The sequence below is a fragment of the Diceros bicornis genome, unplaced genomic scaffold (genome assembly GCF_020826845.1).
Source record: "Diceros bicornis minor isolate mBicDic1 unplaced genomic scaffold, mDicBic1.mat.cur scaffold_233_ctg1, whole genome shotgun sequence".
NCBI lineage: Eukaryota > Metazoa > Chordata > Mammalia > Perissodactyla > Rhinocerotidae > Diceros > Diceros bicornis.
Window position 1 is genome coordinate 45,007 of NW_026691114.1, and position 16,057 is coordinate 61,063.

Consider the following 16,057-nt stretch of genomic DNA (forward strand, 5'->3'; position numbering starts at 1 on the left):
TGGGAAAATGAATCTCTTGGTAACTTTGTGGCTTTTCTAATTTATGGTATTTTCCTACTGTGGAAAATCAGAAATCTTACCATTTTTAAACCTTTAGATTGTTCTTCTCTAAAAACATGCTGCTTAGAAGTTAACCCTTGGACTTTAAGTAGAGTCTCCAAATCCGAAACAAATTGAAAAGAAATTTAAGTTGATGAAGGAAAGAAAAGGTAAAATGCACACATTAGTGAAGGTAGACCCGAAGGGGTTAGAGATTTTCAGGAGGTTTACAACGAAAGGGACACGAGTGTGAAAATTTTAGGTTTGTATTAAAGAAGACTCTAGAAATATTGAGATTGATGCTGATGGAAAGAAGGAATTGTCAGGAATGTAAAGTGAGAAGGAACTAGACAAAGAGCTCATATGAGACTTAAATTTAAAAAGGAAGAGAGAGATCTTTTTCCCCCCTCTGAGGCCAAAGTAAAGTATGAGATAATGAACAGAAAGTTAAAGAAAAAGAAAAGGAGGTCCACGAGGAGGCTCATACTAAACGTTTTTGGCCTTCTTGTCGGAAAAAAAGGGCATTTTACAAATATCTCTGATGGATATTTCCTAATGTAATACTCCAAACTGTCAAGCCACAGGCCAGAGAGGTTCCTGACAAAGACTCATATATACCTAGTGCTCACCTGGAGAGGTGCCTGGGAGAATTCCTCTTTCCTCTGTCCTCGCTTTATTTTCTTGCTCCAATTCGGAGAGCAGACTAGGTTTATCAACTTGATTCCCTATACATGGAGAAAAGACATATGATGTAGGGGACTCTGCACGAGACAAGAAGCCTCACCAGGGAACTGAGGCCCACACTTCTATAGATGAGCAGGTGTGACTTTAGGAGCAGAGGTACAATTATCCCTAAATTCTAACAAATATAGTAAAACTATCTTTCACCAAGAAAAAAAAAATGCAAGCATCCTCAGTCAATATCCAGGGTGACGGGGGATAACTGGTCCCAGAAGTTCATGCCCAGTTTCAAATACAGACTTAAAAGCCCCAAAGCTTTTATCCATGGAGAACATGAAGTCAGGGCAAGGAGTAGATCTTCAGTTGATAGGGAAGGCATTAGACCACAAGCTCCAGGATGGTAGGGACCTAATTCCCTAATTCCTAATTCCTAGCACAGACCTCATTCACCACCATATTCCTAATTCCTAGCACAGACCCAGGAACATAAAGGTGCTTAAGAAAGACTTGTGAGAAGTGATGTCAGTGACAATGGTGGAGTAGGTAACTCTCAACGTCCAACACTCTACAAAACACCAGCAAATAAACTGGTAAAAACTGTCGGAATCAACTTGATTGGAACATTGGAGAGTTATAAAAAGTTTACAGCAACCAGAATAATGCTTAATCAAAACAAAAGTGAATTTGGTAAGAGAGCTCTGTGACAATTTAACTGACCCTGGCCCATCACCTGTTCCCCACCATGGCAGTCACCTTGAAGACAGCAGCCTGTGTTCCTACTACTGGAGGGAGCAGAACGGATTTTATTCTCAAAGAGCTGTGGTTGCTTGTTTTGACCTGTCTGGTGGCTCCCTGAATGACTGGCTCAAAGGGCTTGCTTTTATTTTGTCTAACTCCAAACTCTCTGAGTGCTGAGGTGGCTATGAAGGGTGGAGGGCTGGGGCATGTGCCAAACACATTTAAATGTATTAGCCACTGCTGCCTGGGGCAAGGGAAAACCATTGAACCAAACAAAAGACTAACCAAAAAGTCTAAGAGGAAAGCAGGGAATAAGATGTTTTGGACAAAAAAAGGCTTCGAAAAGCTCCCACATGTTCCTAGGTATACGTAAGACCATGCACATACCCAGGGCTGGGTGCATGCTCTGAAAAGACCTGAGAAGGCACTAAGCCCTCACCTTTGATTGACCTTCCTGCTCTGCACAAGCAGGAAGTGAAGGCTAAGACAGAGTTGGCAATCGCCTGATTGAGTTTTGAAAGCACGCTCCAAAATATACACAGAGACCGTCTGCAAAGACTGTGCGTTTTTGGGTTCTAGGTATTTAAGGAAATCTCTGACAAATCACTAGCTGGCCATTAAGCTAAGAAAACAGAGACTTCAGTGGCCACACATGACTAATACAGACATTGCAAAATTAGTTCAGAAATGTCACCAAACAAACAACACCAACTACAACAAGCAACAACAACAAAACTTAGGGATGGGGGGAAATCTGATTTACAGAATTGCCAGACTATAATGCCAAACGTCCAGTTTTCAACAACAAAAAAAATGAGTCATGCAAAGAAACAAAAGTGCTTGGCCCATTACAGGAAAAGGAAATTAACAGAAATTGTCCCCAAAGAAGGGACTTTCCAGACAAAGACTTCAAATCAACTATTTTAATTATGCTCAAAGAGATAAAGGAAACCATGTACAAAGAACTAAAGGAAATGGAACTCTTACCAAATAGAGACCATCAAAAAGATAGAAATTATTGGGGCTTGCCCGGTGGTGTAGCAGTTAAGTGCGCGTGCTCCATTTCGGTTGCCCAGGGTTCGCAAGTTCGGATCCCGGGCGCGCACCGACACACCGCTTGTCAAGCCATGCTGTGGCGGCGTCCCATATAAAGTAGAGGAAGATGGGCACGCATGTTTTCCCAGAGCCAGTCTTCCTCAGCAAAAAAGAGGAGGATTAGCAGATGTTAGCTCAGGGCTGGTCTTCCTCACACACAAAAAAATAAACAAAGTTCTGAAAGAAAACAAACTGTCACCCACAAATTCTATATGCAGCAAAAGTCTCCTTCAAGAAAGTGAAAAGGAAATCCATAGAATGGGAGGAAATATTTGCAAATCATATGTTTGATAAATGTCTAGCATCCAGAAGATATAAAGAACTCTTACAACTCAACAACAAAAAGACAAACAACCCTGTTCCCCCTAAAATGGGCAAAAGACTTGAATACACATTTTACTAAAGAAGATATAGAAATGGCCAACAAGCATAAGAGAAGGTGATTCTTATCTCATTATTCTTTAGGGAAATGCAAATAAAAGCCACATTGAGATATATACCACTTCACATCTATAAGGACGGCTTTCATAAAAAAAAAAAAAGGAAAATAAACAAGTGTGGTTAAGAATGAGGAGAAATTGGACCCCTCACATATTGTGGGAGGGAATGTAAATGCTGCACAGGTACTCTGCCAAACAGTTTAGAGATTCCTCAAAAAGTTAAAACATAGAATGACTATATGACCCAGTAATTCCATTCCTAAGTTTATACCTGAAAGAACTGAAAACAACTGTTCAAGGAAAAATTTGTACATGAATGTTCGTAGCAGCACTATTCACAATAGCTAAAATGTCCATCAACAGATGAGTGGATACACAACAAGTGGTATATATGCACAATGGTATACATTCAGCCATAAAAAGGAACGAAGCCTGATACACACTACAACATGGATGAATCTTAAAAACATTACGCTGAACAAAAGAAGCCAGACACCAAAGGCCATATATTGTATGATTCATTTATATACAATGTCCAGAATAGGTAAATCCACAGAGACAGAAAGTAAATTAGTGGTAGCCAGTGGCTGGGGGTAGGCAGGACTGGGGAGTAATTACTTAATGATCATGGGTATGATAAAAGGGTTCCGGAATTATAGAGTGGTGATGGTTGCACAAGACTGTGACATTATTAAAAGCCACTGAACTGTATATTTAAAATAGTTAAAATGGTCAGTCTTTCTGTTTTGTGAATGTTACATGAATTAAAAAAAGCCTTGTTACCTGAGTCAATAAATAAATGCAGGAATGATGTCAGGCTTACCAAGAGACGCGAGGTTCCTGCAGTTTTCCAGCATCACATCCCTGTACAGTGTTCTCTGAGAAGCATCCAGCAATGCCCACTCTTCCAGGGTGAACTCCACAGCCACATCCTCGAAGGTCACCAAGTCTTAAACCATCACAAACATCATGGCTTAGCCAAGGACCACCCTCACCAATGTTGACAGGAAAAGGGCCGAGGATGACAGAACTAGGGAAGAGGAACCCAAAACACACGATGTCCGGGCAGGTACTGAGCTCTGCTCTCCTTTGCTTCCAGGCTCAGCCCTCAATGCTCGTCTCCTGTCTACTTACTTCCACCCACTCCCAAGGTTAGATGCATGTCCACCACATACACGGTTGTCTTTTTCCAGTAAGACTGTGGGCTCTGTAATCTTATTTCTCTCAATCTCCAAGGTTGACAGGCTGGGACACTGAAGAAAACAGAGAAATACTCACTAGTAGCCGTCATAAATTACTTGAGTACAGGACACGGTCATGTCTTTCCTTTAAAAGTCTCAGCAGAACACAATATAGACGGTGACCCCGGAGGAAGCTTTGAAAATGTAAAAAATGTTGACATAGGCTGACATTTTCTGGGCAGCCCCTCACCCTCCATCAGATGCTCGGAGATCCTGGGATGCCTGAGGACCTGGTTTGCCTGTGAGGCTCCAGGCCACAAAAGATAAGTCCAATTTCTGGTCAAAAGAATAATTATCTGGAGAAAGGAGTATCTGACTTACCAGTAACCAGCTTGCCAGGAAGCCATGAACAAGACCTTCCTCCTCTGTGCATCTTCTCCAAGGAGAGGCTGGGTACAGGGGAGACTGAGCTGGAGAAGAAGGAAGGAGTCACAAGAATCCAGGGATGCCCTCTGTTCACAGATTATTCCCATTTCACAGATAAAGAAATTGAGGTTCGGAGGGACATCATTGTTACTTCATCAAGTTTATAGAAGGAATTAGAGGTAAAATTCATAAAATCCCACACACTCACCACACAGGTGACATCTCCACAGACACTCAAACCACTGAAGTCCCAAATCCCAAGAACCACATAATCAGATATCAGTGACCTCAGGGATCCTGGGGCTCCACTCCCACCTCCCCTGCTCAGCCCCCTCCCCTGTGGTGCAGGGGCCTTTAGCGCCTGGACTCTGAGGGCTGTAAGGACCCAAGAACTTAGCACAAGTTGGGGACAGAACCATGGCCGCCATCCTGTGATTCAGTAAATGTTCGTGAACAACAGGGCAGTGGAGAACCAGGATGCTCCTCCTCTTATCCCCACAGAGCACTCAGGACAGGGCCCTGGAATAAATGGGAAAATACAAAGTATTCACAGCCTCTCTCCCTCTCTAGGTTACTGAGGACGAATCTGTCCTAGCCCGTCCGTCATGTCCTCCTTCAGACATAATATATTTGATACTGGGCCTTTATTTTGCTTAGCAGGTGATGAACTCAGGGCCATGTGATGGCAAAACTTGTCTTCTTCTGCCCCAATGGTATGACCAATACATTACTGCTCCCCCCATTTTAAGTCCTTGGCTTCCCTGAGTCTCAGGGCACATTCTTCCCATCCGCGTGGTTGTCTCAATCACAGTCCCAGCTACAACCCCTGTTCACGGAGACTTTGGCACCTGACTCCCATTGTTATTTCAACCTCCAGTCCCACCTCACTTGGATGATGTCAGCGTCCATGAGGATGAGTCTCACAGTATTAGGAGTTTGTCCCCATCCATCTTGGCCACACATTTCCATGGGCACCACCCCAGGCTTTGTCATCACCTAACACTGCTCTACCATCTAGAACACTAGTTCAGAAACTTCTCTCTCTGAACCCAAATTCCCAAACATCTACCCTGCTGACTCATTTCCTCCTCTCAGGACATGTGTTCTACCACACATGGCTCCAGTCTACCCACTCTCCTACTTTATTGTTGTCCATCTACTACCTTCTCTCCTCACTTCATACTTACCCAACTTGTATTTCACTGTCTCTCATTTCAACATATTTCCTTATCCCTACCCCCTATCTTCACTCTGGCACAGCAGAACTCCAACCAAGCATGATTCCAATAATCTGCCTGCTCCGTGGCAACATCTGGGCAGGCCAGCCTGCACAAGAGATGTCACGTTGCCACCTCCAGAAAAACATGGTCTCCACCACGCAAAGAGCTCTTGACACTGTAGGACAATCCCACAAGTCTCTGAAGCTTCCTATTCATCATACCTTGTCTAATGTCTCTAAATCTCTCACATGCTCACCTTTTCCCCTATGGTAACCAGCTTCCTAAATAGCCCTCAATGATTCGAGCCTCCTGGTTGTCACACTCACATCGAATTAGGGCTGACCTGTGTGACCAACAGAATATTGTGGAGGTGACTTCTGAGGCTAGGTCTTAGAAAGCACTGTAGCTTCTGCCTTGTTCTCTTGGACTGCTGGCTCTAAGGGAAGCCAACTGCCATGTTGCAAAGACACTCAAGCATCCTGGTTGGGAGACCTACGTGGAGAAGAACTGAGGCCTCCAACAGCCAGCACCACCGTGCCAGCATGTGAGTGAACCACCTTGGAAGTCAGTCCTTCAGATGACGGCAGCCCCAGCTGATATCTTGATGTGAACTCATGAAAGTCCCTGAGACAGAACCTTCCAGCTAAGCTGCTCCTGAATTCCAGAACCACAAAAACTGTGAGATGACACATGGTTATTGTTTTAAGTCACTAAGGTTTGGGATAATTTGCTATGCAGCAATAGGTATCGATGAATACACTCTGACTTTCAGCAGATGGTCTTGCCTCTTACTTCTCAAAGCAATCATCCTAAGGAGTCCATTTTCCTGTCTTGTCACCAAAATCACAACCTACGCCACGGTTTCCTCCCTCTCCTGTTACAAACCAGGAGCCGTCTCCCCTTCTCTGTAAGGCCGTGCTCTGCAGCTCTGTTCTTTGCTCCATCCCGCCTGCCTTTTTAGGATCTGAAGCCTATCGATGATCTCTTATCTACCCTTCCCCTTCCAGCTCTCCCACTCTACTGGACTCTTCCTCCCACCATTTCAACCCTATGCAGTATTTGTAGCGGGGAAATAAACCTATCCTAAGAGCATAGTTTTTTTTCCAGTTACTTCTCAGTCTCTCTCCCTCATCACTGCCAAAGTGTTTGCATTCTGTGTCTCATTTCCTCATGTTCCCAACACAGGACACTCTGGTTTCCACCACTTCCATTTCAAGGACAACACTCTTGGTAGAATCATCAATGATCTTAGTCACAGAACAGAGATGTAGATGGTAAATACTGATACTATTTCTTATCTTTCAGATCAATAAAAATCCTTTGTTGGAAAGTCTGTCTGGAAAGGCACTTTCATACACTGTTGGGGTACAACTCCTACAGAAGAAAATTTACCATAATCAAGCAAAACTGCAAAAATATTTATCCTTTCTCCATCATTCCCACTACTAGGAATCCATCTCAAAGATACAGAAATACTAAAATATTCCTCTAAGACTGTTCACTGTGACATTATTTATAACAGCAAAGAAGTAGAAACAACACAAATGACCATCAATAGGGAACTGGTTGAATAAACTATGGGATATTCACCTAGTGAAGAATCATGCAGCCATTAAAAAGTGATAAGATCTCTAGGTAGTTATAGAGATAATTATCCCCAATAAATATAAGGAGAAAAACATCAAGGTACAAAAGTGTATGCAATGATTCCTTTTTAAAAGAAGGGAAAGGCGGGGATATATACATATGTATATGTATACATATAAACGTATATACATTTGCATTTTATATGTATATGTATTGTATGTAATTGTATGTAAAATACAAATGTATTTTATATAATACATATATATATAAATATATGTACATATATACACACATATATTTTGCATATGTATATTTTTACATATACACACACCTATTTTCTTATATTTGCAAAAGAAACGCTGAAAAGATAAAACAAATGAATACAAACGGTAACCAAGAAGGGTAGGACAATAATTGAGAAGAGGAGACAGGAATTGAATTTAGAATTGCCTAAATATGGCTCATTATACAGTTTTGACTTCGGAACCATATTTTAAAAATACAACCACAATCCTCAAAATGGAAAACAAATAACTCAATGAACCGAATTTGCATATAAATTGGAAACAGGACTACAACAGAGTTTGAAAAAGAATGCTTTCACGGGACTTTAAAACTAAGTATATTGCTAAATCAGCTGGTTTCCTACTGAAGGACATTTGAGTTGTTTCTCTTCTTTTGCTGTTGGAAATAATGCTTCTGTGAATAACCATCGTGTGTAGATGTGGTCTTGTATTTTGGGAGGTTTACATTCAGAGTATATTTCCAGAAGCGGGATTGCTACGTAAAGACAGCGACTCTTCTGGGTGTAATTTTTTATATACACTGAAGGAGAATATCATTAAGTAAATAAATTAATGCTATTCAGAGGCAATAGTTTTAGTATAACATATAAGAGATTAATATAAAATCAAAGAAAATTAAGCAAAAAACCACTGTAAAGTTAAATCGAATTAGAAATATCATGTTAAACTCATGATTTAAAAATTACGTATTCTCTACTGCAGAAATTGATAAAAGAAACCTTAACTAAATTGGAATCAGGAAGGCCTGTAGTGGGAGCTCTCACACCCTCTCACGTATTGTCAATTACACCAAACAGGAAGTGACAGAGACTTGTGTCTTGGACATGAAGTAAAACTGCTTTATTACTGAAGCAAGATTTCTTTTTCCACCTGACAACATCCTAGCCAATGAGAAACATCACAGCTCAACCAACGAAAAACGTCGCAGCTCAACCATCGAGAAACGCTGCAGCTCAGCCATCGAGAAACACCGCAGCTCAGCCAACCAGAAACGCCGCAGCTCAGCCAACCAGAAACGTGGCAGCTCAGCCATCGAGAAACGCGGCAGCTCAGCCATCGAGAAACGCGGCAGCTCAGCCATCGAGAAACACTGCAGCTAAGCTAACCAGAAACGTGGCAGCTCAGCCATGGAGAAACGCCGCAGCTCAGCCAGTGAGAAGCCTTTGCTGCCTTGACCTTTACTTCCCCCAATGGATTTTCCTTTAGAACAGCCCCTCCTTACTCCTGCTCTTCTCTATAAAAGCAGCTCCCCTCCTTTCTTTTCTGGATTTGCCTGTGGTTTGCCATAGCATGTATATCCTGAATTGCAATTCTTTTGGCTATTCCCAAATAAATTCAATTTCAGATGAAATAACAGGCAAATTTGCTTTTTAAGTTGACGCTACTATATCCACTGAAAGGTCTTAGAAGCAATGATACTCCAGAGGCACTGAGCATACCTAGTGTCCAGCTCTTCGTTTTTAAGACTATTTACCACTAAAAAGAGCAAAGTACTCTATGCACTAATAATAGAAAAATCTCCAGTATATGTTAAAGGAAAAAAGGCAGAGAAAAATGCATAGAGTACTACAATGTTTTGTATAAGTAAAAGGGGAAATGAAAATATATTTGCTTGCATTTACTTAAAGAAAATCCAGAACGGTAAGAATGCATGATAAACCAATCAAAGTAATTACCTATAGGTGGCTAGAGGAAGGAGAATGGGATGGAAAGAAAACAAGGTGAGGGCAAGACTTTGTAAGGTATATCTTTTTATATCACCTTAGTTTTGGACCAAATGCAAAGAAGAATTCTAATTAGATTTTAAACATTTGAGTATTTTATAAAAAGTCGAGTAATTTCATTTTTAACCCGAAAGTCTTCCTGACTCCTTGTGGTGACAACCCAAGCCCAGGAAAGCCCACTGGCAGGTCTTCTGCACAGCGGAGGCTGATGGAACCTGTCGGTACCAGGTCCACACGTTACTCACCTGCTCACACAGAAATCCGAGGATCAACGAGGACAGGTGGACCCTGAGCCTGGTTTCACCTCAAACTTGAGCTCCATGGATGCTTTTCTTGGCTGAGGGGGGAAAAAAGCACAGAGATTGCTTTTGAGACCTTTTATAGGGAGTAATACAGCTGATGGATGGAAAGCCACCCCATTCACTTTTCTTTTTTGGATTTACTGATTTAACTGTAACTGTTGGCTGAGACTGGATTTTCCCGATTCCTATCCAGACACCTGCTCCCCACTTAGTAAACTCAGTGAATAAAGGAGACACAATCGCTGTCCCTCAAATGTCGTCTGAGAGTAAGACAGTGACATTAGACATCTTTCGCATGTCCTGTCCTCCATGGTACATCCCAAGTGATGCACTGTGGTTTTCTTAGATTTCAGCCCAGAGCTGGGCACATAGTGGGTGGTCAATGCATGTTTGTAGAATGAATGCGTGAATGACTTAAAACCAGAAGTGGAAGAAATTGGGGACGGTGGGCTTGGGAGAGAGTAGACTCCAGGGGTGTGTGTGAATACGGGTGGGGGGACCTCTCTGGTGCTCTCAGTGCCCCGGGTAGGGGAGTGGCAAGCAGAGAGCACAGAGGTTTACCTACAACTCCTGGAAGGAGGTGGGATTTCTAACAACAGACTTGAGGTAGTGAGCTTGCCACCCCTGAGAGTGTGCAAATGGGAGGGGCACATTTCTGGAGAGTTCTAGGGGAAATTTCTGTCCCAGGGAAGGTTTGGGGCTGGGGGAACCTTAGTCTGGTCTAAATGAGAGCCCTTTGGGTTTGTCAGCAGCCCAAGAGTGGTGGGGATTTGTGCATCCTCCTCACTTCCAGTTGCATATGGGACTCAGCTTGTCCCACATCCCTTCTGTGTGCATGTGGCTGGCAGCGCCCTGACCCCGTGGTGCGGGGTGGGTCTCCTTTGAGCTCTGGGATGCAGTCGTCATGGTTCTAAATTTGGTGCAGCCCTCAGCCCCTTGAGCTTGGAGGTGCTGCCCCCTGGTGAGAAGAAAAAGCAGTTCCTCCTCATCACTTTGTAACCTTTCGGGGGTTCTTGTTTTGGGTTTTTCATATATCTTCTGACATCCTTTTTTTTTTTTTTTTTTGTGAGGAAGATCTGCCCTGAGCTAACATCCTTTGCCAATCCTCTTCTTTTTGCTGAGGAAGATTTGCCCTGGGCTAACATCTGTGACCATTTTCGTCTACTTTATATGGGATGCCGCCACAGCATAGCTTGACAAGCGATGTGTCGGTGTGCGCCCGGCATCCGAACCTGCGAACCCCGGGCCTCCGAAGTGGACCGTGCACACTTAACTGCTTGCACCACCCCGCTGGCCCCTTGACATCTTTTTGTTTTGTTTTTGTTTTTTGTTTTTCCATTTTTTTAAATCTTTTGTTTATTGCAGTAACATTGGTTTATACCATTGTAAAACTTTCAGGTGTACATCATTATACTTCTATTTCTGCATAGATTACATCATGTTCACCACCAAAATACTAATTACAACCCATCACCACACACATGTACCGAATTATCCCTTTCACCCTCCTCCCTCCCCCCTTCCCCTCTGGTAACCGCCAATCCAATCTCTGTCCCTATGTGTTTGTTTATTGTTGTTATTATCTACTACTTAATGAAGGAAATCATACGGTATTTGATCTTCTCCCTCTGACTTATTTCACTTGACATCTTTTTTTATATATATTTATTTATTTTTTATTGCGGTGACATTGGTTTATAACATTGTATAAATTTCAGGCATACATCATTATACTTCTATTTCTGCATAGATTACATCATGTTCACAACCCAAATACTAATTACAATCCATCACCACACACATGTGCCTAATCCCTTTCGCCCCACTCACTTCCCCCTTCTGCTCTGGTAACCACCAATCCAATCTCTGTCTCTCTGTGGTTGTTCATTGTTGTTTTTATCTTCTAGTTATGAGTGAGATCATACGGTATTTGACCTTCTCCCTCTGACTCATTTTGCTCAGCATAATACCCTCTACGTCCATCCATGTTGTCACAAATGGCTAGATTTCGTTGTTTCTTATGGCTGAGTAGTATTCTATTGTGTATATACACCACATTTTCTTTATCCATTCATCCCTTGCTGGGCACTTAGGTTGCTTCCAAGTCTTGCTATTGTGAATAATGCTTCAATGAAAACAAGGGTGTATGTATCTTTACACATTGGTGTTTTCATGTTCTTTGGATAAATACCCAGCAGTGGAATAGCTGGGTCGTACGGTAGTTCTATTCTTAATTTTTTGAGGAATCTCCATACTGTTTTCCATAGTGGCTGCACCAGTTTGCACTCCCACTAGCAGTGTATGAGAGTTCCTTTCTCCCCACATCCTCTCCAACACTTGTTTCCTGTCTTGTTAATTATAGTCATTCTGATGGGCGTGAGGTGATATCTCATTGTAGTTTTGATTTGCGTTTCTCTGATAGTTAATGAAGTTGAACATCTTTTCATGTGCCTGTTGGCCATCTGTATACCTTCTTTGGAGAAATGCCTGTTCAGGTCTTTTGCCCATTTTTCAATTCGGTTGTTAGTGTTTTTTGTTGTTGAGCTGTATGAGTTCTTTATATATTTTGGAGATTAACCTTGGGGGTTCTTGCTGATTCTACAGGTTGAGGCCGCCTGTGTGGGCCGGGAGTGGGTAACACAGCACAGGGGGTCCAACTCGCATGTTTCTGAACTGGGGATCTTGGCCTGTCTGCGGGGCAGTCCCCCCAGCTGAGGACCACCATCTGGCCCAGGATGGGGCTGGAGACACTGCCCACTCCCCAGGACACCATGGGACAGGGTGGGTGGGGATAGCCAGAGCATTCACCCACCCCCATTGTCTGATGGCAGATGTGACAGATGGGTGGGGTGGGCTCAGCGCTCCACAGATAAACGAGTTTCCACTCTGGAAAATTCCTGCATAAGAATGATGCTGGCAAGTGAGTCAGAGACAGAGACTCAGGGAGAGACAGAGACAGAGAGAGCCTGTGGGAGATGCTTAGTGAACAGGGACTGGTTGAAGGAATGAAGAATGAATGGTTCCTTGGACTGAGAGAAGAGAGGACTCAGCATCTATGTGGATAAGCTCTGGCAGCTCGTGCTTGTTTTGTTGGTAAACTGGGAGGATGTGTCTTGGGAGACGTGTCCAGGCTGCTGGCCAGGGGTCCTGACGTCTGTGGGGCTGGATGATGGTGTGAGGCAGAGGATCCTGCCTTCAGCAGGGGCCCAGCGTGGCTGAGGATGAGGACAAAGGGAGGAGACAGTTGGGAGGATGCCCAGCTTCCCTATCCTGAGAGGCTGGACTCCCTCTCCAGGCCCCCGCAGGGACAGGATGGGATGGGAGAGGCCTCATAGGGCATCCTCAACGCAGGTCCCAAAGAAAGCTCCTGGGGTGTGTGTCCCAGGAAGAGGCTGAGCGAGGTCTGGGGAGATGGAATGAACTTGGAATGAATTACAAGCAGAATGGAGGGAGATGGGAGTGGACAGCTGGGTCATGGTGGCGTGGGTGGCCCTTGGGAACATCACTGGCCATTGGTGTCTCAACCAATGGGATGGGACCTGGGGGGGGGGTTCCTGGGCGTCTGAAAACCCCAGGGTGGGGTGTCCTGGGGGTTCATCATGAGGTGACCCTGGGAGAGTGTATTTGGGGAGGGAGTTGGGAGGTCAGAACACAGGGGAGGGACCTAGGGCATTAGTGGGGTCATCATGGGATGGTCCTGGGGGCCAAAGCCTTCCTGGGAGGATTCCAGGGCTGAGGACTGGGGTCAGGAGGTGCACTGAGAGACAGACCATGCAGGGGTATTTTCAGAGGGATGCAGAATAAGGGGCTGTGCTGAGAGCAGTGGCGTCATCCTGAGGGTTTGGGGTTTCAGAATGTGGTGTTCTTTGGGGGTACGAATGGGGGATGGGTTGTGGGAGCACTTGGATGGAAGGAGTCTAGGGGAGCAAACTGAGGGGAGGGCAGAGTTTAGGGGAGGGGCAACTTGGGGCATGGGATTTGGACGAGGGATCCTTTAGTGGGCCATTAAAGGGGAGACCCCTGATGGTCAGAACTTGGATTTTTGTGGTGAATGTGGGGTTTCAGCACTTGTGGGGAGAATTTTGGGGGTGCTCATATTATCAGAGTATAGGAGAACTTTGGATAAACAGCCAAGAGAAAACCAATGAGGGGGTGGATTTGAGGTGCTTAGAACCAGGGATGTCTTGGGAAGTGGATCTCGGGGGTATGTTTGGGGGGATTAGAAATTGGGGGCAGACTATGAGGGTGCACCTAGGGGTTGCAACACTCATGGAAAGATTCTGAGAGGGGGTTTGGAGCGCCCAGTGCAGTTCCTTGGAGAGGAACAGGGTATGGGGGTGGGTTGAGGATCCTTGATGGACATGGCAAGGGGGTGAATTGGGGAGCTTAGAGCCCAGAGGAATCTTGGGGCACTATATATCAAAAGAAATAGGTGATGGAGGGGAGATTAGGGGTTAGAATCTGGGGATGTCTTGGGGGTGGGCTTGGGTGGGGCCCCAACCTGAGAGTGCCCTGGGGGACACAGATCATGGAGACGGGTTTGACAGGGTGAGGACATGGTGGTGTGTTGGGCCTTGATCCTGGGGGAGGTGGGTTTAGGGAATCAGAACTGGGGTCTCTCCCGGGATGGACAATGGGAGGTGAATTAGGACAGGGCAGAACCAAGGATGTCTTTGGAGGCAGATCTTGGTGGGTTGGGTGTGTGGGGTCAGAGCAAGGCGAGTCTGGGTGGGTCCAGGAGTGGACGAGGCAGGGACCTGAGGGAAGGGAGGACAGAGCCGGCTGGGTAGTGGAAGCTTTACTGCCCACAACACTCCCCACCCCTGCTCCGGGTCAGTAGCACTTTCAGTACACGATGTGGGGGCCCTGCTCCTCGTACTCCTCCCGCAGGACCCAGCAGGACTGGAAGGCGCGCAGCGAGGCCAGGACGGAGCCCGCGATCCACACCGAGAAGCTCCTGCTGGGCCGGGCCGTCACCACCGCGCGGGCCTCGCAGGGCAGACCGCGCGGCAGCTCCGCGCGGAAGCGGCCCTCAAACCCCGCGAAGAGCGAGGAGTCCCCGCAGAGCAGCACGTTCTGGGCCACGTCCGCCCGCACCTCCAGGGGCACCTTGAGAAAACCCCGTGTGGCCATGGTGGGGAGGCTCACAGGCGACAGCCCTGGGATCGCGGGCGGGCTGAAGAGCAGCTCCGGGCACTGGAACAGCTCCTTGCCCAGCGTGACCGTCCGACCGGCAGCTCCAGCCTCTGCCGGTCTTCCTGCTCGGGCCGGGCCTGCTCCTGGAGCAAGTCGGCCGCCACGTAGCAGTAGCGATGCTTAATGTCCTCCACCGTGTCCAGGTCCTGCTGGCCCAGCTGCACGCCGGAGCCGAGCAGCATCTCCGCCAGGAAGGCCGTCAGGTGGGTGCCTGCCAGGTCCAGGCGCTCCGTGGCGTGGGGCAGGCTGTAGCCCTGGAAGACCGGCACCGTGGAGGTGACGCCGTGGCCCGTGTCCACCACCAGCCCGCTGACCCGCCCGTGCGCGTAGACGGACAGCACGGACTGGGAAGCCACGTACATGGCGGGGGAGCGCAGCGACTCGAAGGCCACCTCCACCAGCTTCTCGCGCTTGGTGGTGGGGCTGAAGGGCGGGTCTGAGAAGAGCAGCGGGTGGTCCTGGCTGGCCACGCGGAGGTCGTGCTCCAGCAGGTGGCGCCAGATGAGCTGGGCCGCGCTCCAGTCCACCACGATGCCGCTCCGCACCGGCTGCACCAGCGTCACCTCGGGGCGCGCGCGCGCGCGGCCTCGCCGATGAACGTCTCCAGCGCCTGCTGCCCGGTGGGGGCCGGCTTCTGGGGCTGGCAGCCCACGATGGTGGCCACGGTGTAGGTGGGCCGCACCTGCCCCGCGAAGCCCCCTTACAGGTGCCTGTGCCCATGTCGATGACCACCGCTCCGGTCTTTGGTGGCAACCTGTCGCCCACCGTGCTGGTAGCGTCCTGCTGCAGGGTCTTGTTTCCCGGGGTTGAGCAGGGGGTCAGGCCAGGCTTGGGGGCCTCTGGGGAGGACTGAGACTCCAAGGGGTTGGAGTGATTTGCATCCATGGCTGCAGGTGGCCGAGTGGGCTGCTTGGCAAAGCTGACCCGTTTCCTCTAGGGTGTAGAGGTGTGGGGGGAAAAGGTGAGGCCGGGCCTGTGGCAGGCACAGGCAGAGAGGGAGAGGGGCCGGCCAGTGGTCTGTGACATCACCCTGCCCTCTGCCCCCTTTAGAAGACATCACAATGAAGGGGTGGGGATAGGGCCCCTCCCTGTCCCAGAAAGCTCCCAGGACACTCATCTATTC

General features: G+C 46.7%; 1 pseudogene; it reads right to left on the reverse strand.

Annotated features, from left to right (window-relative positions):
- Positions 1-14,571: 14,571 nt before the first annotated feature.
- On the reverse strand, positions 14,572-15,839 carry LOC131402703 (actin-like protein 9; annotated as a pseudogene).
- Positions 15,840-16,057: the final 218 nt, after the last annotated feature.